We start from the raw sequence: 26374 nt of genomic DNA, 5'->3' as shown, positions 1-26374 counted from the left end.
AAAAGGTCAGATCTATAGCGGCGTTTTTGGATACAAATGCTGCAAAAAGTCAGATCTATAGCGGCATTTTTGGATACAAACGCCGCTATTTACCTTTCTTTAGCTAATATTAATTGATTTTGCATATTTCATTTTTGCTTTACATCACCTAAATTTAACATCATGTAACTTTATCTAATTAACAACAACCATACATTTTAATTAAGACACAAGTTATGCAAAAAAATACTTGACACAAGTTATGCAAAAAAATACTTAACACGATAAATAAAAATTTATAAACATTAAAATTAAATGTAATGTAGTTTGACATTGTTCTCTAGTACAAGAAACACTTGTCGAGATTAACGAGTAAACACTCTAAAGTTGTTTGGCTATGGCTTCACGTGCATCAGATAAACTACGCTTTGTTGCAAACATCATATCAGGAAGTCTCCAAGCATGAAACCAGTTAAGAAATATAACTTATAGCCAAGTGTAAAGATGCATTTTTTTATGCAAGTAGTTTATTTGAATGGAAACAATCATAACATGTTCCACGTCCAGTAACAATTGTAATTGGTCTGTTTGAAGCCAAGATTTGTAGTTCCTGCCTTAGAGTATTAACCTATAAATGAAAAAAAAAGTTACAAATAATATATAAGGATAATAGGAGAGTTGTCGTCGCTGATATGATATAAACAAAATTAATAACAAAAATATCATAAATGCTTAACATTATCAATCATATATTGCTCAAGAAAGTTACAAAAGCATGAAAATACATAGGATAACCAATAACGTGCACAAACTTAATCTGCCAACTTTCCAGATTGTGATTTAAATGAATATAAAAATTTACTCGTGTAAAATTGACATGCAGTCACCCAGTGACAGTAAATTAAAATTTCATAATAAATTAATTTTCAAGGCATTTGCAACCTACTGCCATCACTAAAGAAAGGTAATATTTGCAATCATCCATAATGAAATATAACTTCATAAAAAAGAATTTTTCATCATTTTCCAGTTGGCATTTTGGGTTTCAACCATAACAATCAAACAAGCAAAAATACTTCTAAATATCAGAAACACAAACAATTGTCAATTTAGTAGATACTCAGATTATTATTTGGCACTCATAATCAACATAGAAGATCAAATACAAACCTGAGCCACCAAATAGTCATTGCGTGGCTTGTTTACAGATGGTGTAGAGTCATCATGCTTAAGTTGTCGATAAACAATCTGCAACAGGAGAAAATAATGACCAATTCAAGAATAAACTAAATGCACAATCATCTCAGAATAACATATTTTAAGGAACACAAGCAAAAGTCTTTAGTTTTAAGTCATGGCTCAGAAAAGTGGAAAAATACCTTAAAAGCACCAGATACAAAATCAGATACACTTGAAATAATACTACCTACCCAAAATATGTTTTCAACCTTAAAATCATGAAGCCTATAAAGATTTCAAACATGCAATAATCAGGTTCACTGTTAAAATACAATATGAATTACTCACAACTTGTGGTGAAAGATTTTCATGACTATTCTTAGCACTCTTTATTTCATCAGAGCACAAGGTATCTAAAATTCCATGCTTTACAATTGTCTCCTCACTTTCAACTTCCATAAACTCCCTTTCATTGCCTCTTTCGTCCTCAGCTACATCTTCAAATGCAGTCCCTGCCATATCCTTGCTTGAATTCCCATCATGATCATCAATGGAAAAATATGTCCTGAAAACATGTAAAAATTTACAAGACCTTAAAAAATACCAAGCCTTAATCAACATAGAGGCAAACTACAAAAGCTAAATGCTCATTTCTTTGCAACCTCAAGCCTCCTTCACCGAATCTTCTCTAAAACTGATGATATGGGCTTTTGAACAATCGGTGCTGGTTGAAACGCAACATGTATAGTTTCTAACCCAGAGTCATACATAAATCAAGAGTTAGATAGTCATCATCAAAATCATTTATGAAGCTACATACCAAAATTGTACATAAACCTTGATTGTTCATAATACCTCAGAGCAGTCTCTGAGATTCAGCACGAAGTTGGACAAGATATTCTCTTCTTTCCTGCAAAAAAATATTAATAATAAACCATGAAAAAGTAGACAAATAACATTTCGAAACAAATAACTTAACATAGAATTTTATGTTATTATGTGAAATTGTTATCTAAAAGTAAGAACAAAATATTTATCTGCAAGACTGCACCTTCTCTATTATTCTTTCAGGTAAGATGAGCATCTACCCATCGCCAACGCCTTTCACTCTCATTTCTTTTTCATTCTTTTACTCTCCGTTTCTTCGAAACTAGGCAGTTTCTTCTCTGACTTCTCCGGTTCAAAATATCTAATTCTTTTCTCTTGACTCTGATCTTCAACGTTTCCATCAACTTCCTCGGTCATTGAATCAAAATCCAAAGCCCATTTAGCAACTGAATCCGACCTGTTTCTCTCAACACCTAACACATCAAAGCCAAAACTCAATTCATTTTCCTCCTCAAAAGAACCCTCGTATAAGGATCCCGATTTCAGCTCCTCAACTACATGGGGCTCCGATGTACCAAAATCCAGGGCTTCAATTGGGGATGTATTTTCTGAAATCGTTTTCACCTTCTCCAATCGTTTAAATTTTCTTTCTTGACTAGGAGAAGATGTCTCGTCGGAAGGCAAAATAAGCTCTAGATCCTCGTTGTTGTCCATGTCGGCGGAAATATAATTATTCTTTCGCGGCTAGGAGATAGGAGAAGATGTCGTGTCGGGGGTTTTCAAGGAAGAATTAGGGAAGAAGAGGGAAGATTGGGAAGAAAGGTTCAAAAGAATTAGGGATCAGCCAGGAGAAATGAGGGACATATAATTATTCTTTCGCGGCGTTTACATGAAAAAACGCCACTAATGTACGTGATTTTGCGGCGTTTGTTAAAACGCCGCTAATGTACAAGTCTATAGCGGCATTTTTCCAAAAGGTCCAGTAATCCATGAGTTTATAGCGGCGTTTTTAATAAAACAATAGTACAGTACGAGATTTTAGCGGTGTTTACATGAAAAAACGCCACTAATGTACGTGATTTTGCGGCGTTTTTATAACAAACGTTACAACCATACATTTTAATTAAGACAGAAGTCCTTATGCATAAAACTACTTAACAACAAAATACATTATAATTTAGAAACATTAAAGTACTTATGCATAAACAGTCTTCACCATACATTATAATTTAGAAACATTAAAGTACTTATGCATAAACAGTCTTCAACATACATTATAATTTAGAAACATTAAAGTACTTATGCATAAACAGTCTTCACCATATTGTTCAGTACAATTTAGTCTTCATTGCTCATTCGTGGGGAAAGGACGTAGGAAAGCTGTTTTCCTTGTTTGACGACGCATCGTTAAGTTTTTCCTCCGTGTAAATTCTATATGGAGAAACTCTTCATCCATTTTACCAAATAAATCTCCTACCTCCGGTTCACCAAGAAGACTCCTTGCGCGCTTCAGTGCTTCACTTGAAACAGATAACGACCCTCCACCTACAGTATAAAACTTGATTGGAGGTGCTTGGGAATTGAATCAAACATTAAAATATATTTAAATAGATGATATAAACGTTTACTTTGAGTAACAGTAGAGGCAACATCGTCTTCATTGAGGATCGATACTGCTTTTGCAATTGAAGATTCTTTCAACGCCACAGAGTTACCAAATTCGTTTCTAAACATAGGGTATTTATCCATTTCTCTATCATCATTCTCAATAAGCTTCGAAGATCCTACATGCGTACGATCTATGAAATTTGAGTGACCGTACAAAAAGGGAAATATAGCGGCATAAAGATTCATAAAATTTTACCTTCAAGTAGGAGATCAGCCATGGAAGGGTATGGAGCAATATGAGTTCCTGTCGAGTCATCATCGAGTTTCGACGGCGAAACCGGACCGATAGCCTCCCAGCGATAATTTGATCCATCGTCAGAGCAAAGACGCCACGTAGACATTCCGACGATAATTTCTCTTACTCAAGGCAAGACCTGTTCTTTTTTTCTCAAATATGTTAGCTTTATGGGTTTTCCCCATTTTCAGAATACCAACCAAAACAAAATTGAAAAAGATCATTAGTGATAAGAGGGATCAAATCATGGAATTGTGTTATAGTTCATCGGTGAGAGGGCCGATTTGGTCGCCGGGATAGACAAAAGACGACGTCGCTTGGAATCGTGTAAGGGTCGTTGTTGTACCAGAAAATAAACTATGAGGGAAGAAGAGTTGAAATGAATTTAGGGTTTGGGTGGGAGAAAAGGGAGGACAATATATTTAACATTTTACGGTGTTTTTAACAAACGCCACTATATAATATGTTTTTTACGGCGTTTATACAAAAAAACGCCGCTAATTTACCACTCTATTGCGACGTTTTTGGTATAAACGCCGCTAAATTAACACTATATTGCGGCGTTTTTACTATAAACGCCGCTATTGTTTAACCTTTCTGTGGCGTTTGTCTAAAAACGACGCAAAAACTATTATTAATTGCGGCGTTTGTTGAAAAAACGCCACTATATACCATCCTATGGCGGCGTTTTTAACAAAAACGCCGCTATATTTATACTCTATTGTAGCGTTTTCACAAAAAATGCCGCTAAAGTCTCAATTTGTGGTGTTTGGATTGAAAACGCTGCTATATGTAATACTTTTGTGGCGTTTTATCAACAAACGCCGCTAAAAACGCCGCTACAGAACAATTTTGCTGTAGTATATAGCGGCATTTTTGGAACAAACGCCGCGGAAGGTCGATATCTATAGCGGCATTTTTGGAACAAACACCGCAAAAGGTCATAACTATAGCTACATTTTTGGATACAAACGCCGCAAAAGGTCATATCTATAGCGACGTTTTTGGAATAAACGTCGCAAAAGGTCAAGATCTATAGCGGCATTTTTGGAATAAACGCCACAAAAGGTCATATCAATAGCGACGTTTTTGGAATAAACGCCGCAAAAGGTCATATCTATAGCGGCGTTTTTGGATACAAACGCCGTAAAAGGTCATATCTGTATCTGTGTTTTTGGAACAAACGCCACAAAAAGTCATATCTATAGCAGCGTTTTTGGATACAAACGCCGCAAAAAGTCATATCTATAGCAGCGTTTTTGGATACAAACGCCGCTAACCTTTCTTTGGCTAAGATTAGTTGATTTTGCATATTTCATTTCTGCTCTACATCACCTAAATTTAATATCATGTAGCTTAATTAACAACAACCATACATTTTAATTAAAGTATAAGTTATGAAGAAAAATACTTGAGAACAAAATAACTTAAAATTTATAAACATTAAAATTAAATGTAATGTAGTTTGATATTGTTCTCTAGGATTTAGTCTAGGTTCTTTCACTTTCAATTAAAAAAAATATTGTTCACTAGAATTTAGTCTTCATTGCTCTTTCAATTAAATCCACTAGCTCTGGTTCACTATCTACTTTAACACAAAGAAAAGCTGTTGTGCCAAAAATGTCCTCATTATGAGCTGATTTCAGTTGCTCCTCCCTCATTGCCTACATATAAACACAACACCAGTTATGCTAGAGCAACTAAACTAATTGTCTCCCACAAAACACAAATAACATACATACAACATAACAGGTATGAATGAACATCAATTGGAATTTGAAACAAGGACAGATGAAAATGAATGATGCATCACCTCTATGGCAGAAAACCGAAAACTCCGGCTAATATGCTTCACTAATGATGCATCATCTTCAGTAACTGCCAACAATGAGGCACATGAAGTAAGTTCTAGTACACCTTTGTTCACTCCAAGATTACAAATATTTCAAGCTAAAGGTTGCAAAGTGAGCTCGAATATATAAATTTATAAGTGAAGTACATATTCAATGATAATCGTTGATTATTATAAACCAATAGATTCCCCTAAATAATTGAACATTGTCAGTTTTCAGATTATTATACAAAATCAAGACATTACTTGAGAAACAAGGATACTTTAGTTTATTCCTAAAATAAGCATTCAATTCAATGTAGGTAAAAGATCAATAGTTTGATTTACAAATTTCTTAACTTCCCCTTAAAGCTTTAAAAAAAAGCAAGGGAGTTACAAGAATTCTTCTTGTGAAGGGAAGAGAACTGAGTGCAGAGAGGCCTTACATGCTTGTAGGATTTACGATTTGGGAGGGCCTAAAACAATAGATGGTTGAACAGCTTTAGCGTCTATAAAATTTGAGAGGAAACCAATAAACTTCATTTTATGTCCAGCCTTTATTAACTCTCGACAGCAAGTATAAATGAATTATGATTTACCTAGATCAAATGCTTGATAGTAATACTCATCATTATTTATGAGGTTTAACATCTAATACCTGTTAAATTTTATATTAAATAGCCAAATCTCGCTCCAAATATTCATATTACAGAACAATGTAAGCATTGAATCCAACTTTTACTTAGGACACGACTAGAGTTTTTCCATGCACAATACAAAAAATTTACTTACCTGACCAAGAGCAGTTTGAAGATTTAGTAGTTCAACATTTTTTGCATGTATTATTCTTATAAAGTTTGCAACCTTCTCATTCATATCATCCATTTTTTACGATTCTTCAGATTCCTAGATAATTTTGCCTCTGATGGACATAAATACAATCCAAGACTAAACTTTAGTTAACAAATTGATTGTTGAGACCAATGAAGAGACTGATTGTAATAGATTCAATAAACGGCTGATAACAGAAAACAGGCATACAGATTAAACTGAAAGTACTATATTAGAGGCAATTAACTTCTTAAGTCCTATTGCTACTTGAAAATAATGGGGGTCCAAAATTTTAATTCCAACTATCTACTTGAAACATAATTTAGAAAAAGGCACATCACCATTATTAAAGACTATTATTATTGTGAGATGTAAAACTTGAAACTAATAGAATTCACAATGAGAAAATGGAAAGGCAGTCGTCAACACACATATGCAGTGCAAGGAAAGGATGATAAAAACAATCAACATCATCAGCAGGATTCTGAAACGTTTGGTTAGCACTTTGAACTTGAGCAAAACGTAAGCTAAAGAGAAGAATATAGATAGTGAAAATCTATTACTTTTATCACAAGAGGCTGTACTTGGGGTTGTAGACATACCATAACAATATCTTGGGGATCCACCTGTCAAAAGAAGGATTCTAGTTGTTATTTCATATTTTGAATTGCAAATGAATTTATGTACCAATGAAATAACAAAAAAGTAAAGGGGTCAAAAAGATGTCAGACAACAAATCTCAAAGGATAAGAAAGGCTACCTGGAGGTCACTGCATAGAAGAGTAATACCATCAGCCAGTATCATATCTGTGTCAGGATCTGAATAACATATGTGAGTAAGTATTTTATTTTTTAAAGGAGTCATGCAGGTTGCTAAATATAGCCATTGTATCAATCAATGGAAAGTAAGCTGCAGAAATGAATTTCAGGATTTCGTCGAAATAAAAATAAGAGTATATCAAAATCTCAAAGAACAGAAAGAAATTCAGCAGTTTTCTCTGTTATGTTCAATCAAAAATACTAAACTAAAGCAAACCACAAATTATTAAGGCAAACTATAAAATAGAATTTTCTTCACTACAATTAAATAACCATATGAATAAATACATGAACTAAGGAACTGAAAAAGAGGGCAGCAAACCACTGATACATTCGATATAGTTATAGACAACAAAACCATAATTCTAAAGATAACTGGAAAAAAATGACTGATGGAAATGGGAAGAGACGTGATTAGCCTTACCAACAGGTTTTTATTGAGGGACCAGAATCAATCATCTCTATCAAAACACATCCATTGTTCCTTTGTTTTCATCTTTGCACATAAACCATTTTTTTTCCCGATCCATTTTTAAAAGTAGCTCTATGTTAACAGTGTTTTCAAAAGTAAATCTTAGACACACCCAAATATTAACAGTGAAACCGCAAAATAAGAAAAATCAGGCTACCTCGATTTAGTTATCGACATGAACTGCAGGACTTTTATCCCACGACTTCCCTCCAGTTTATGTTGTTACGAACAACAAAATCATATTACATGATATAAGAACATTTTCATTTTGTAGTAAATTTTATCTGTAATAATGACATCTCATATGAAGAAAATATACCTTAATCGTTTATAAATGGAGGAAAATGGTTGGTACAGAGTCGAGGTTTACAACTAAGATAAAACTTACAGAGTTGGAGCGCCACCAACTTTCTTCTTCTTCCTCTCCTTTGTTTAAAAAGGAAAGAAAATATGTGTTGTCTTGAAGGTTTTGAAGGATGGGTTTTCTCAGAAGAAGTCAAAAAAATGGTGGCTTTTGATTCCATGAAAACATTAGAGGTCAAAAACCAACTTTTAAACAAAGCTTGTGTTTAGATTCCAATTTTGTAACTTTTCCTCCATTTTCTTGTTAGCCAGACATAACCCATTTCAAAATTCCAACTTCGAATTCTCAAAAACCAAAATAACATGGGAAAGAAATTAGCGAAACAGAAAACATAATGCAAAACACAAAAATGCTTATGCCTGAAAACAAAATTGCAGGATACAACTAAGTAAACATCAAATACAAAAGCATTAAACTAAAACTTCAAGAATCAATTATAAATTTTCAAAACGATGAATCAGATACATAAATGCAAACAACATGAAAACATGGGATATATATCAAATGTATAATCACTAAGTTGTAATGACTACGATAAAGTGAAAATCTAAGGTAAGATAAGGATACTTAGAAGTCAGTAGAATCCCAAAATCCCATACACGCTAATAACTTCCAAAATAAAATCCCAAATCTTTTCTGGTTATACTTTCTTATCATACACTAAATTATAAACATCTTGCTAAATTTAACATATAATACTACTTGATAAAGCGAAGAATAATCAGTTTGGGGCATTGATTCTTTAGAAAAGAAAAAGAAAAAAATAGCGGCAATGGGAAATATAATGAACCACAAGAAGTAGCTAAGACATTAACAGAAAAGTGACTGTAAAGACTTCATACCATATTATCTTAACCTTGGATCAACCGCGAATAATCAACGCCATTTTTCCCCTTCTTGGATTTACCCTCTCTCGCCCCATGCCTCTCAGACCTCAATGACTCCCGCGGCGACGAGCAGCACTAGTTTTGCGTGGATGGAAAAGATGAAAATGGGGAAAGGGATTTGAAAAAATAGATGTAATGGCGAGAAAAAAAAGGCTTTCATAAGTGAAAAAGAAACTATGTTCGGTGGAGATGGGCAAGAAGAAAAAGGGGATCGTGGGAACAGATGGAAAAGGGGAATGGGATTTGAACAATTAAAATTATTAAATATTGCGGCGTTTGTTGACAAAAACGCCACCTTTATCATTTTATAGCGGCGTTTTCTAAAAAACACTGCTAAAGTACATGTTTTTGCGGCGTTTGTGTAAAAATGCCGCTACAGTTCTAATCTTTTGCGGCATTTGTTGGAAAAAATGCCACTATAGGTGAACCCTATTATGGTGTTTTTTATAAAAATGCCGCTAAAGTACTAATCTATTATGGCATTTTTCGAAAAAAAACGCCACTATAGATGGACCTATTGCGGCGTTTGTATAAAAACGCCGCTAAAGTACTACTTTTTTTATAGCTTTTTCGAAAAAATGCCACTAAATATGTACCTATTGCGGCGTTTATATAAAACGCCACTAAAGTACTACTCTATTACGGCGTTTGTTTAAGAAACAACGCTAAAGTATCATTTTATGGCGTTTGGATAGTAAACGCCGCTACAGAACAATTTTGCTGTAGTGATATCGGTAGAAGTAGTGAGCTAGACATAGAGGATGTTAGCAAGAGTAATAGGCTAGGTGTCATATCTTCATCCTTCCCATCCTCTTCTAGTAGCTCTGCTAATGTATATCGTAGAACTGAGATTTAGAGATATCATATCTTTTTTTCATAACATGTTATTTAAGGTATTTTCATTTTTACTGATTCACTTGATAGAGAAATGGCAGTGGATGATGTGAATGTTTCTCTTGTCAAGGAAACAAATCTAGAAAGGCTCTAGACTCGATGAAGAAACGAAAGGTTAATATGATTAGGGTTTCTAGGAGACTTTTAGTTGCTAACAAATAGACAAAGAAAACAATATTAAGGCAATAAAAACAAGGGTAGTAAGAATAAGGAAGATTAAAGACAAGAGAAATGACCATCCAGCTCAGTTGGTAGAGCACAAGGTTTTTAACCTTGAGGTCGTGGGATCGAGTCCCATAGAGGGCATTTCATAATTTGGAGGTCTCCTACGGAAGCTGCTCTCAACCTAGTGTTGGGGGCAGCCTACATCTTACCTCCCCCTTACCCCATTACATATGGGAACAAGGGACAACCATTTATGAAGATTAAAGACAAGAGAAACAAGGGAATTGAATTTTTAATACATCTTTCTCGTATACGTCCTTGAACACAAGTCAGAGATGTCACATGCTTTTAAATAGTTTCCAGGTTCGAAAAACAATAAAATTTTGTTTCTTTAAACAATACGGTTTAATAATAAGATATATAAAATGTTATTTAACTACTAATAAGTAAATAGAGTTTCAATCTATCATATAATAGTTTAAGTTCACTGATAAATATATAATACTACAAATGTATATTTCAACTATTTCTACTAGAGCATTATAACATAAATAAATACATGTCATCTAGTAATATAAAAAGAACATCTAAAGATGTCATACTATTACTGAAGAGGCAACCATTGACAGGTGATATCAGTTGCACTCCTTTCTCCGATCGTACTCTAACACCTACGCGTAAAATAATTACACGCTAAGTATTCACTTAGTGAGACATAATAAATTAAGGTATTTTAAAAACAAAAGTAAATCATAAAAGGTCAAAACACGATTTAAATTGTATAAATATACATACACATAAAATTGACTTATTAAGCCAAATCTTTAGTCTCACAACCTGGGAAATATTACTTCATATGCATAGCATATTTATCAAAGTATTTAAAAACCATTCACATCCCACTGTATGACATACGAGAATACAAAATACATAAAATGCACCTAAGTACTAAACGAAAGTATAGGTACAATAGTACACAAAAACACTATACTAATACATCGGAATGATGATTCATAACTTAAAATATTTATGAACACCATCATCGCACTCATAGTGCCAATAGTACTCAAATGTACTAATACAAGAATACAATAATGCATTAAACAAAATCGATCGATGACCACTTACTCAATGTTTATCAAGTGCACCTCTGACTTTCAATGTACATACAACAACTTTTATATCCAAATCGCATATTAAACATTTATTCAGGAGCTTCAATAGATGCTAAAATATTATAAAAACATATTCATTTATTTCAGACAGTTCATACCCTAAAATCCTTCATAAATCATTTTCATAAAACTTATGAAAATATATCATAATGCGTTAAAAACATGTTTTTAAAAACAATCGAGGTTGACTCATCACAAGTCTTCCTCATATCATATAAGTACATAGTAAAATGCACCCACCTGGTATGCCCCACTATTAAGCCTTACTATCGATATCCGACTACTCTTAAACTTTTTCCTTGCCTTTTGATTTGCTTGTATCATGAGTTTGATCACGATCTACACAAGCATAAATAAATAGCACATACAATTATAAAACACATATTAGTATTCTTACTAACATTTTATACATAATAATAATACTCAAAAGTACTACTATTTATGAATTCTTTTAGAATTCATCTTAAATTTTCCTTTTTACTCATAATGACCCATTGCCATTATTTCTTCAATTCAAGTCTTAAACAACTTAATAAAATCTCAAGCATCTAATTTCTAGCACAATACCTCAACAATGCCATTATTACCACTTAAGTCACTAACTTTCTCAATATTTACCATTTGATGTTCAAACTTTGCTAACTTCCCAAAATAGTCCAATTTCACATTTTAACATCAATTTCAACCCTTTAATATAAAATTCCAACAATGCACATAAACTATTGGGTAATTACACATTTATCCTATAACTTTTCAAAATTATTAATATACTCCCTAACTTTAACAAAAATTACAAAACGGTCCCATAATCTTTCTAAGGCTTGTAGAACCTTCCAAACATCATTTCTAAGCCATGAGAATTTTTCCATAATTTTCCCCATATCGTTTCTTAAGGTTGAACACTATAGGGGTTGAAATTTCATGTTTTTCACTTGATTCAAGCATGAATTCCACTTTCAAACAACATTTCAAGGCTTCTACAATCAAGCCCCTAACCTAATTTAACAAAATCATAATATTTCCCCAAACCCTAGATTAGGCTAAATTGATTGGGAACATATCTAGGTAGATTTAAACATAAATCAAGATTGAAAATGATTTTAAAACATCAGTAACCTCAAAATCCATCATCATTTCACAAAACCTTAACATGTTCATAAACCCTAGGTAAGAGAAAGTGTAGTTTTAATTTTTGAGCAATTTCCTTTGGTTTTTGGATTGAAGCATGAAATAGAGATTTCTTCTATTCGATAAGCTCTATCATTTGAGATGTTCTTTTGATATTACTAGAAGACATGTATTTATTTATGTCATGATGCTCTTGTAGGAATAGTTAAAATATACTTTGTAATACTATATATTTATCAGCGAACTTAAACTACCATATGATAGATTGAAATGTTGTTTACTTTTAGTAGTTAAATGACGTTTTACATATCTTATTATTACTATATTGTTTAAAGAAAGAAAATTTTATTGTTTTTCAAACTCAAAAACTATTTTAAAAGCATGTGACATCTCTGACTCGTTTTCGGGGATGTATACGGGAAAGAGGTGTTACAAATTTAGAACATACAACAAAACATGTAATAAAAAAGATGTTCTTATATTCCCTTTAAGATAGGCACCCAATGTTAGTGTTGTTGGATTTGATGGATGGATGCTCGATGGAAAGAGGATGAAATAAGGAAGAATATGGTGAAAACGATTTTGAAATTGGATGGTTAGATTAAGAGAAAAACGAAACTGGAAATTTACCTCGGTATGTATGATACTTGAAGCAAACCCTAGGGTTTGTTTATGGTGGTAGCATGATTATGTAGATAGGATAAGGATGATTATGGTAGATGGAAAATAGATGGATATGTCCTATCTAATCTTCATAGTTTCAATGAAAGGAAAACTCATTAATACACCTCATAATTACAATGAATATGTAAACCGGAGTGTGAAGATCTCTCTCTCAAGAACTTGGAAGAACTAAAGAAATTGATGCTTAGAAGACATAAGATAATCAGCTCTAGCAAAAATGATCTCTCATTGTATTGTATATAAAATAAGAAAAGTTGTGTTTACAATGAGGGGAAGGTGCCTCCTAATATAGGCTTGAAGGAGTCTTTTTAGTAACACGACTAACTAATAAAATAAGAATAAAATAATAAATAAAACTATCCTAAATCCATGTGATGTGGGTAGCATCAATCTAGGCCCTTGATGTAGTGTTTAATATGATGGTGGAGATGAAAACTCGAAATTTGAATGTATGACTTGATCCTCAGTCGTTAGATGTGATGAATAGTCCAGATCAAGGTTCCGAAAGGTGGTGGCTTGGAGAATAAGAATGGGATACTAGGGTTTTATCATTACAATAAAATTACCTTTATATCCTCTATTCCTAAGATGAAAATATTGAAAATTACAAAATCTCGTATAATCCCGTATAGGAATTTCTACATGTACTATTTTCACTAAAATGGGTATATCTTGAGTTTCTGATATCAGATTGAGGCAATTAAAAAATCGTTTTAAAGATAAGAGATAGACGGTCATAAATCTAGAAGAATGTTAAACAAATAACATCAGGATACCATTCAAAAAACAATCATAAGTTTGCAGATATGTCGTTCTTCTTTTCCAAGGGTTGATCGAGTGAGTCCATTAGAAGCTTTAGTCCATCTTCCTTTGATGTGATCCTTGTGATGAATGTATCATCCACCTTCTCTTCAAGAGGATTCGACCTCGAATCTAAAACCTCAAAGGGAGAAACATTAGATCCTTTTAAGAATTCACTCACATCATATTACTGAGTAGATATGCTCTGAATCTTCAAGACTTTGTTCTTCTAATAGGTTTGAGTATAAACATTACTCCAAAGAATCATGTGTTTTCATTATTATGGGCTCTAGTGCATGTATCATCCCTAATCCTCAAAAGGGTTCACCCACGAATATAAAAACCCTATAAAGATAATCAGACGTGTGGAAAGGAAAAATTGTAAAATATTTACCTGGATCAATGTGATGTGTCTTTATCTATTTTAATAGAGGTTTCTTCCTTGTTGGAATCGAATTCTTGTTGTCTTGAAATCTCGTGTTTATTGTTAAATTTAACTTGGCACCGTCCACTGTTGGTTATCTTTATGATTGCTTTATATGTTCTTTCCATGGTTTTACTCTTGTGTGGAAAGAATGAGAGTTTATAAGCCATGTCAAGTGGTTCATGAAAGTAGTATATGAAGTCCATTTAGTGTGGTTCAGGAAATAATGACTCTTGTGAGTAGCTTTTTGGACTGCATAACCTGCTCAGTCGAAGCAAAAACCCATCTACAAGATAAAACTCATTAAAACCACTTTTAAATCATTGAGATAAATATAATTTTTTTTTGATTCTTCATGATGTACATATTTGATATGTTCAATTCTCATAATAGTAGTATGTGTATAATAGGTAAGAGTGTACCTTCGAGATAGTGCATCTTCTATTATTTTTTTTACCTCAATCTTTTAACCACTTTAGTTAATCGTGGTCTAAGTGTATGACAAACTCTTTAGGAAAAAGTATAGTTGCCACGCTTCGAGTGCATGAACTAATGCCAAAAGTTATTTGTAATAGGAAGAGTAATTCAATTGTGTAGCTTTTAACTTATTGCTAAAGTAAGTGATAAGTTGTCTTTCTTGCATAAGAACTATGCTTTGCCTATATCTGAAGCATCACATTCTAGCTCAAAAGTGTTAGAAAAATCAGGAATATAAAAACTTTAGAAAGAATATAACTTACCTCTAAGGAGTTTGAATGCTTATTGTTTTTTGGGTCCCCATTTGAATTCAACTAATTTTTTTGATGATTTCCGTCAAAGATGCAGTGATGGTAGGAAAATTCTTGACAAAGCGACGATAGAAGATTGCTATGCCATGGAAGGATATTACATCAGTGATAGAAGATGGCATGGACCATTCTTGAATTGCTTTTACCTTTTGTTTATTGACATGGATGACAATTTCAAGTGCCTCAACCTACACAAAAAAGAACAAGTATGTTAGAATATCATTAAAATGAGTAACAACATACTTACCTTTGGGTTCTTGAACATTGTGATTCATCACTGAGATGACACAATGACTAAGGTTTTAATGAATGTAGCCTTTTCATAGCAAATTTAACTCTTTGGTTACTTCGAGATTGTTTGTTCGACGGTGTATGATAGAACTTTGAATTCGATTGGTTTGGTATTGTTTCCCTCTTTCCAATGGTAATCCATAACTAAAATCATGTAAGATATAAATAAACACACTAGGAGAATCCTTGTTAATGTTAGAAATCGAAACAATTAATTCTCGAAAGTGAACAAGGATGCAAGGCTTTTTGTGAAAAAGGTTCACTCTAAATACATTTTTGCTCACATCTATTTTTCGAATCACTCATTTGTTTCTCACAAATAGGTTCACTCACCTCACGTGGGTCATGTTCTTGGCTTTTATGGGTTGTGACCTCTTTTCCCCTCTTTTTCATTGTTTTTTTTTATTTTTCAGTTCCCCCACCATTCTCACAAAGTGTTCCCCCACCATCATATTCATCGTTGTCTACTTCTTAATTTTATCCACGGTACAAAGTGTTCAAGATGGTGACAAATATTTACCGTATATCCTTATGCTTCAGGTATGTTTTCACAATTCATTAAGGATGTCATCTACATGTAGTATTCTTCTACTGAACTTGGACCTTGTCGTAGTCTTCAAAGTTGTTGTTTAGCTTCACGAATGTATTATGTTAGAAGAAAATGTTTCCTAATGACTCGTTTAAGTGCTTCCTATGAATCGATTGATGTATCTTTCTTCATTGAATAGGTTTTTGTGTTTGTATTCATAATGTGTGTACATAACCCGAAATTTTCAGAGCTATTAAATGTACCTTTTCTTCATTCGGACAGTCGTGGTAGAAAAATATAAGATCAACTTTGCTCTCTCAATCGATATAGCCTTCTAAATCAAAATTGCATTTGAATTATGGAATTGTGAACTTTGGTTTAGCAAATGTTCCACCATGTGAAATCTCGTTTGATCATTGGCATTTTGTTATCGTTCTACGGTGAGATTAGTCAAAAAATATTCTATACCCTGTTGAAGACCATTAAATATGGTTATGATGTTTTTGCATGTCTCATATACTTTTACATCTTCTACCATCCTAAAAATCACAACACTCAAAAGAAAATTTTAAAATGGAAAAAAGAAAAGAAAACAAGAAACCTCACAAGTCACTCCAAGGAAGCAACACAACGAGAGGCAAAACATTTGATCTTGTACTCTTTAAAACTCTATTCTCTAAGAAGTCTTTCGATGTTCGTATCAGATTTTAATCACTATAACAAAAGAAGACAAGAAAACTTAGAGGTCCTAAGAGGCCAAAGAAATATAGGACTCTAAGTGAATGAGAATACAAAGAAGAATAAGTATACAAACTCTTTAATCCTACTAACACAAGGAAAAAAATATGTTAGATGATGTAGATGAACAAGGAAAAGGTGAACAAAAAAACCCTAAGGCAATAAGAGTCAAGAAAAAAATGGAAAACCCAAACCTGAAATAGAAGCTAAAACACTGGAATAATTTGAGCAACGCTTTTGAGGGGTTTTCGATATAATTTTTTTTTGTTTTTTTATGCTCTTCAATGAGTCTAGTTGTGATCTGGAAATTTTCAGCACGAAATTCCTTTTGGAAAATTATGGAAGAATCCGTCAATGAGAATAACTTAAATCTGCTGAACAAAAGCAAGATCAACTTAAGAAATATTTAGGAAGGGTTTGTGATCTCCAAATATTCTGAAATACTTTATGGATGTCTTCCAATATATGTAGTTGCAATATAGAAAATTTTAGCCCCAAATTCTTTCTTGAAAATTCTATGAAAATTCATCAAGAACCAGTGCTTAAATTTGTCAAACAATCTTGAAGGATAGATCAAAGGGGTCTATTGATGTCCTATTGGTCTAAATTTTAGACTATAGATTTCCCTTAGGACGAAGCAAGTACCTGTAAAGGAATTAGCTCCAAATTCTTTCATTTTCGAATTTTGGATTTTTTATTTTATTTTTTTGTTTCTTTTTTTAATGGAAAACAGAAAAATAACAAGAAAGAATCAAAACTATATTTAAAAAATTGTGAAAAGAACCTTAAAACGATGAATCTTTGCAAACTAGCACCGGCGGGGTACTTCGATGATTGATGCTTGAAGAACAAGTCAAATATATTTGATTCTTCCTAATAATCGTCCTAAATATGATGCCAATTGATAGAAAAACGACAGTGAATGATGTGAACATTGCTCTTGTTGAGGAAACAAACCTAGGAAGGCTCTAGACTCGATGAAGAAATGAAGGCTTTGATTAGGAGCTTTGAAGGTGATGACAAGATTATGGTTTTAAGGAGACTTTTAGTTGCAAGAAAATAGACAAAGAAAACAATATTAAGATAATAAAAACAAGGGTAATAAGATTAAGGAAGATTACAGACTAGAGAAACAAGGGTAATGAATTAGAACATAAAACAAAACATGTAATAAAAATGATGTTCTTATATTCCCTTTAAGATAGGCGCCCAAAGTAGGGTTGCTGGATTTTGATGGATGAATGCTCGTTGGAAAGAGGATGAAATAAGGAAGAAGATGGTAAAAATAGAATTGAAAAATTACCCCGGTAGGTATGATACTTAACACAAACCTTATATTGGTGGTGTGATGATTTAGATAGGATAAGAAAGATGATGGTTGATGGAAAATAGATGGATATATCCTATCAAACCATCTTAGTCACAATTAAAAGGTAAACTCGATAATATGACTCTAACCAGCCTTCCTAATTGTAATGAATAGGCAAACCGGGGTGTGAAGATCTCTCTCTCAAGAACTTGGATGAAATAAAGAAGAAGATTCTTTAAAGGCACAAGTCAATCAACTCTTGCAAGAAGAAGATTCTTTAAAGGCATAAGTCAATCAACTCTTGAAAAAATGAACTTTCATTGTATTGTATATAAAATAAGAAAAATTATATTTACAATGAGGGGAATGAGCCTCCTTATAGAGGCTTGATAGAGTCCTTGTAGTAACATGACTAACTAATAAAATAATAAATAAAACTATCCTAAATAAATGTGATGTGGACAACATCAATATTTTCCCTTGATGTAGTGTTTGATCCAATGGTAGAGATGAAAACTAGGAATTTGAATGTATGACTTTATCCTCAACATTGGATGTGATAGATAGTCCAGATCAAACTTCTAGAAGGTGATGGCTTGGAGAACAAGATGAGGCTGCTAGGTTTTGTCATTACAAACAAATTAAATTTATATCCTCTTTTCCTAAGATTAAAATATTAAAAATTACAAAATCTCGTATAATCCCGTATAAGAATTTTTGTTCGCACTATCTTCATTAAAATGACCATATCTTGAGTTCCCGATATCAAATTGAGGAAATTCAAGAACCGTTGGAAAGATAAGAGATAGAAGGTCATAAATTCAAAATAATGTAGACCAAATATGTTGAGTTAATCGATTGACGGAATTGGCCAAGAGGGGGGTGAATTGGTAATTAAAAATTTGGTGGAAGCTTTTGCAGAAAATTGAAAGTAATTGCACAGCGATTTAGAGTGGTTTGACTTTCTCAATCAAAGTCTACGTCCACTACCTTAGCTATCCACACTAAGGATTTTCCAACAAATTCACTAATTTGTTCTTTCTTTTGAGGCCAAAGAGATAACCTTACAACACCCTCAAGAATATACCCCAATTCTTGAGAACACTCTTTCCCAAAGAGAAGATTACAAATTTGCAAACTTACAAGGAAAAACTCACAAGGTAAGATGTTTGCACAATTCTAGAACAAGAAAAGAACACTCACAAATAATTACAAATGAGCACAAATGGTGTTCTTTGAAAGCAAAATGAATATTGAAAGGAAAATTGGCTTGATTTGCACAAACTTGGTGTTTGATGCTTTCACTCTTGTTTTTCTATGATTTTTTTTATCAAAGGCTTCAAAACTTGTTTAAATACACCTTGAATCACTTCTAAACGTTGGGGATGATTAGTGAAGATCATATAGCCGTTTTAGTGTCAAAACAATTAATAAAACAGCTTGGAGCATGGGGGGAATCGGTACCCCATATGGGGAATCGGTTCCCTAAGTGTAAAATTTAAATATTTCAACCGTTATACAAGGGGGGAATCGGTACCCCTTGGGGGGGAATCGGTTATACAAGGGGGGAATCGGTACCCCTTGGGGGGGAATCGGTTCCCTCTGAGCAATCTGGAATTTTTGGCTTTGAAATGGTTTGAAATACTTTGTAAAATTATTTTGAAATTGTTTTAAGATTAAAACTTAATTTTACACTTGAGTAAGGATTAAAAATGATTTTTGAAAGATTTGGAGTAATGTTTTGATATTCGAATAGTTATATCGAATATACTTAGAAAATTATTTGGAAAATCTTAAAATTCATTTAACTTAATTTGTTATATCAAAATATCAAAATGTTTTCAACAATCTCCCCCTTTTTGATATAACAAAACATTTTAGTAATTTTAAGATTTTGAAATCAAGTTTTGAAATTACTCCCCCTTACTTTAACATTTCTCCCATTTATCATTTAAAACACATTTAACACTTCTCCCTCCTTTTTTGTTAAATCAAAAAGACATTTTAAAGAATTTAAACAAGTTTTTGAAATTATTTAGCAAATTGATTATATATAGTTTAAGCTGCTAAGATCACAAGCAAGAGAAACATTAGCCATTAGTTCCATAATCAATATTCATAATTAATGTGACATGGCAAAATTGGTTATATTGCTAAAATTATGTAAATGATGCAATAATGAATAAATCACACCAAATATATAAGTTCACATCATCCATAAATCCAAACAAATTCAAAATCAATCAATCCACAAATTCAAACATCCAAACAAATCCAAAGTCACAAAATCAAACAATCCAAAAAGTTGAAGCAATAATCGTTTAGTTCAAGGTTTTAAAGCTAAGCACAGAATCTCATATCCAGATCAGGAGGAGGAAAACGAGCTCGCATAGCGGCCATTTCGTGAGTGAGTTCATTAATACGCGCGTTGGTTTCTTCGTTGTTTGCACGCATCTCCCGAAGAATTTCTAATTGTTGAGATCCCATTGTGGATAAATGAGACTCTATAGAAGTAAAGCGCGAATCCATGTAGCATATCGGAAATCGAATGTCTCCATAAAGGATTGAAAATATAGAGGCATTTGATGCGTTTGTTGTGCTTGCTCCTCGGGCTCCTCCTCGGGCTGCTCCGGCTCATCTTCGGCTTCATCGATGTCTCGCATTAATTGCTCAAGCTTGAGATCGTCATCAGCTTCTGGTGGAGCTCGTGAAGAACTAGCTCCTGGAGTATTTGTAGAAGATCGAACCCATTCACCGGTTTCTTTATCCTTTATCCATCCCACTCTCGTTAGGGAAAGAAGATTAATTTGTTTCTTAAGGGGGAAAACGACATCTAGACCGACTCTAAGCCCAGCTTTGGAAAACAGATTACTCAAAATGCAACCGTAAACAAGAGATGAACATAGCTTCTTGTTAGGAACAAGATTTATGGTTTCAACAATTTCAGCAAAAATAATCTGAGGTAGGTTTATTTTAATATTGTTTTCGAAACAATGTAACCACCAAAGATCTAAGGCTCTAAGAGTAGAATAACGACCTCCGGATGGTCGAAACCACCAAGAAATCATTAGATGAAGAAAACGTTCATGAAGGTCTAAGACACTTGCACTATCTCTTCTTTTATAACGAGATCCTAAGATTTGTTTTTCATTTGAAATACCATCGTTAACTAATCCGAATGTATTGGTTATGTAAGCCGAGTCAATATATAAGAATTGTTCTAGGAGGTAGGAACGAATTCCTATGGTTTCAGTTTCAGTTTGGTTTTTAACACAAACGACATTAGAATAGAAAATACGAACAAGTTGATGGTAGACAATGGGTTCAAGATCAAAACGTTTGTCAAATTTCCACTCTTGTAAAAGAGGAAGATATTTAAAATTAATATCTAACATAGCTTGACGAGAAGGAATACGTTCTTCCCGAATTTTGTAAGAGTCGAAATATTGATAATACCAAAAACGATGATTTTTAGGACCATGATGATTGAAGCACGAATTTTGGATAGTCAAATTATGATCAATGGGATTAGGATTAGGAATTGGATTTTGAGGATTTGGAAGTGGATTTGGTTGACGGTGTGAGCGACTAGATGATGACCTAGCACGTTTAGGATTGGACATGGTTTAGGAAATCGAAATAGAATGGATAACTTGCAATTTAGAAAACACATGTATTTGCATACATGTATAGTTTTCATAACAACAACATAATTCAATCAAAATACAATAATTTGAAAATCAACATTTTTTTATTTCGAAAATTTAAAAAATTTTGGAAAATTCTTGTGTTTTTGATTAAATTAGTTGTGATATCTAGTTTCTAATCACTAAACACTCAATGCCCGATCTAAAGTTCATCCTAGAACTAATTAAAACTAGTTCCATGTTCATAAATTGATGAAATAGAAGTTTTGGAAAAATACCTTGAAGGATTTCGGATTTGAGTGAGATTAGATGAAGTTTGCACGTTTTTGATGATTCCAACAGGTTTAGAAGATGATATTTCAAGTGAATTTCGATTAAGAACGTTGATTTGAGGCAAAAATAGAGATTTGAGAGAGTAGAGTAGTGATAGGCGACAAAAAAGAGAAAAGAAGAGGGTTTGAAGTTTTGAAGGGTTCTGCCCGTGTATATCCAGAACCCTAGGGGGTATCGATTCCCCTGTGGGGGGAATGGGTTCCCCTTCAAAGGGGGAATCGGTTCCCTCATGGGGGGATCGATTCCCTCTGCACCAAAATGCTAAAATCCGATTTTAAACACCCAAAATGCTAAATTAATTTCCTCTAGTGGTATTGGCAACTCATATATTGAAAATTAATCATGTTCAAACAATTAAATTAATCTTTAAACGATTATAAGCACAAATAATTACAAATGAGCACAAATGGTGTTCTTTGAAAGCAAACTGAATATTGAAAGGAAAATTGGCTTAATTTGCACAAACTTGGTGTTTGATGCTTTCACTCTTGTTTTTCTATGATTTTTTTTTCAAAGGCTTCAAAACTTGTTTAAATACACCTTGAATCACTTCTGAACGTTAGGGATGATTAGTGAAGATCATATAGCCGTTTTAGTGTGAAAATAATTAATAAAACAGCTTGAAGTGTGGGGGGAATCGGTACCCCCTATGGGGAATCGGTTCCCTAAGTGTAAAATTCAAATATTTCGACCGTTATACAAGGGGGGAATTGGTACCTCCTGAGGGGGAATCGGTTCCCTCCTAGCATACTGGAATTCTCGGAGCCAAACCATTCAGGGGGAATCGGTACCCCCATGGGGGGGAATCGGTTCCCTCTGAGCAATCTGGAATTTTTGGCTTTGAAATGGTTCGAAATACTTTGTAAAATTATTTTGAAGTTGTTTTAAGATTAAAACTTAATTTTACACTTGAGTAAGGATTAAAAATGATTTTTGAAAGATTTGGAGTAATGTTTTGATATTCGAATAGTTATATCGAATATACTTAGAAAATTATTTGGAAAATCTTAAAATTCATTTAACTTAATTTGTTATATCGAAATATCAAAATGTTTTCAACAAAATAAGATTAGGACCCCATTCAAAAAGTAGTCGTAAGTATGCTGATATGTTATTCTTCTTTACCAAGGTTGATTGTGTGAGTACATTGGAAGCTTTAGTTAATCTTCATTTGATGTGAGCCTTGTGATGCAAGTATCATTACTTGTGTTTTATTTTATTTGCAAGAGTTCATCTACTTACTCTATATCTCAATTTCTAACAAGGGTGTGCCTCCGTATATATCATTGCTGGTTTGTTCGCTCAGATTGCTATTATGTTTCTTTTGTTTAGTGGTAGTGACTAAGGTTGAATTTGTTTGTATTTTTAGAGGAGGGGTTAGCTACGAACAAAGTACTATGACGAGTAATATTACTTTGTCTTTTCTTGATACAACCGCGACTATAACACCCCTTTCCCGTATCCGTTACTGAACATGAGTCAGAGATGTCACATGAAACTTACAAAAACTTTCCTTATAAAAAATCACTAAAAATCATTTATTTAAAACATATTCATTATTGAATAATAAACTCTAATCCATAAACCATAATACCCCTTTCTTCATATTCCTTAGCATATACTAATCAAAACCATGAAGTAATGGTACCAAAATGTTCAGAATTTAATGGAGAAAAAAAATAGATTTCATGTATAAACCTTAAATCCAACTTAAAAGGCTTGAAAATTCAAATTTAAAACTTACCTATATTACTTTAGGAGTTCATGAAAGCAACAACACAAAGAAGAAATCTCTTGAGCATTTTTTTCTAATTCCATCATTTTTACTTTTAATACTTAAAATGAATTTAAAATTGGTTTTATTGCAAAATGATCATTTTGTCTTTGAGATCCAATGTCCATAATCATGCCACATGTAAAGTTTTTCATTCAAAGGCTAAAATTAAACCATGGAGTTAGTGGTTACCAACTGTATCTTTTTGATATTTCATAATTAAAATCTAGCCATTTTTCATCAAATAACTTAGATTTAACATGGAGAATCAACTTAAATCCAATGGTCCATATTAAATCTTATCATTTTAAATCATGAAAATGGCATTTCATCCCTTGCTCTATCATCTAGAAAAATATCTTAAATTTTTTTATTCAATTTGATTATTTGAATTTTTTCTCAAAATTTAATGCTTTATAGTTTTTAACAAAAATATTGTACCAAAATTTGAAAATTTTATATTTTGGTACCCAAACGTTTCCCACTTGTATACTTTGGTCACTAAACTTTGAGTTTATTTAATTTGGCCACTAATCAAAATTTTCGGGGTATTTTAGTTCTCACCCCTTAAGAAAAATTTGTCCTTGAATTTTTTGCACGCACCTGATTCAAGTAGATGAGGATCCTACTCTCTCATCACTTTTTGTACTTCCCACATAGCTTTCTCTACTTTATGATTTCTCCAAAAAACTTTGACAAGTGAAATCCTATTATTTCGTAGTTCTTTGACTCCATTAGTTAAAATCTTTATCGCTTTATCTTAATAAGTCAAATCTAGTTGTATCTCAATATCTTCCAGAGAGATAGCATGAGAAAGATTGGAACGATATCTTTTAAGCATCGTGACATAAAGAAACTATTGTGAAATATATACATTTTTGGAGGTAAAGCTAGTTGGTATGCCACCGGACCAACTATTTTCACAATCTCATAAGGACTAATAAATCTTAGGCTTAGTTTCATTTTCATCCAAAGCGTAACACCTTTTTCCAAGCTGATATTTTATGAAATACTTCTTTCACCAACTTGAGACTTAATATATTTCCTCTTTAGATCGAGGTAAGCCTTTTTTGATAAGCAACAGTCTTAAGATTATCTTGAATAACCTTCACTTTATCTTTAACTTCTTTAATCAAGTTAGGTCTAATAATATCCTGATCCATAAGTTTATACTAATTCAAAGGAGTTTGACATTTTCTTCTATGAAACGCTTCATAAGAAGCCATCTTGATACTTGCTTGATAACTATTGTTATAAGCGAATTCAGCTAAAAGCAATTCTCCGAGGAACTCTAAGCATATCTTCTAGAATCTGAATGGTTCACTCAGATTGTCCATACGTTTGAAGATGAAAAATAGTGCTAAAATTAAGCCGAGTTTCCAAAGATTTATACAATGACTTATACAACCGCAAAATATATCTCAGATATCTATCTAAAATAATGGATATTGACACCTCATGAAGTTGAACTATCTCTTTCATATACAACTCAACATACTTATCCATAGAATAGTTGGTTCGAACTAGGATGAAGTGTACTGACTTAGTCAATCTATCCAAAATTACCCAAATTGATTTTTTTTACTTGGTGTCAGTGGTAAGCCATGTCAAAATCTATTTTAATTTTTTCCCACTTCCACTTCGTAATGGTGATTGATTGTAATAATCCTAAAGGTAATTGATGTTCCACTTTAACCTGTTGGCATGTTAAACACCTAAAAAATTCATTTATAGTCCTTTTCATGTTAGGCCACCAATATCTACTCTTTAGGTCTTCATACATTTAATTTCCTCTCTGATGCATAGTCAATGGACTACAACGTGCCTCTATGAGAAGCTCATACTTTCATTCTTTGTCATCTTGTATACAAACATTTTCTCGATAATATAAACATCCATAAGACTTAACTTCAAAGTCTTTAAGTTCAACCTTCTTAAATTGTACTATTTCGGACAAGCACTTTTTATCTTTTGACTAAAGATCTTTAATTTAATCTAATAAAGCAGTTTTCAACTTAAGTTCTATAATCAATGCACCATCCTTTATCATAGAAAATTGTGAATTTAAAGATCTTAAAGTAAAGAATATCTTCTAATTTAGTGCATCAGCCACAACATTGGTCTTTCCAATGATAATCAATTATCACATTATAACCTTTGAAAAGTTATATATATTTTCTCTATCTCAAGTTGAGCTCTTTTTATGTTAACAAGTATTTCAAACTTTTATCATAAATGTAAATATAACGTACCTCACAATATTAGTAATGATGACATATTTTTAAAGCAAACACAATTGCTTCCAACTTAAGATCATGAGTAGAATAATTTTTTCATTAGTTTTCAGTTTTCTTGAAGCATAAGTCACAACATTTCTTTTTTGCATTAGTACACATCCTAAACCATTATGGTACACATCATTATAAATTACATAATCTTTTCCCTATTTTGGTTGCATTAGTACATGGGCTTTAATCAATATTTTCTTTATTGTCTCGAAACATTACTGTCACTTATCTGTCCAAGCAAATGACACATCGTTCCTAAAAAATTTAGTAAATAGACAAGTAATACTTGAGAAATTATTGACGAGTCTCTGAT

General features: G+C 32.7%; 1 long non-coding RNA gene across 1 annotated transcript; it reads right to left on the bottom strand.

The window, feature by feature from the left end:
- Positions 1 to 1816: 1816 nt before the first annotated feature.
- Positions 1817 to 2121, bottom strand: LOC120214544. The gene is made up of 2 exons (XR_005524880.1): positions 1996 to 2121; positions 1817 to 1909 (listed from the first exon to the last, which is right to left on the bottom strand). It is a non-coding gene; the product is annotated as an uncharacterized LOC120214544 (long non-coding RNA).
- Positions 2122 to 26374: the final 24253 nt, after the last annotated feature.

Source organism: Hibiscus syriacus, unplaced genomic scaffold (assembly GCF_006381635.1).
Source record: "Hibiscus syriacus cultivar Baekdansim isolate YM2019G1 unplaced genomic scaffold, ASM638163v2 tig00110065_pilon, whole genome shotgun sequence".
In the NCBI taxonomy this organism is placed as follows: domain Eukaryota; kingdom Viridiplantae; phylum Streptophyta; class Magnoliopsida; order Malvales; family Malvaceae; genus Hibiscus; species Hibiscus syriacus.
Note: the sequence above shows the minus strand (reverse complement) of the source record. Positions and strands in the feature narration are given on the sequence as shown.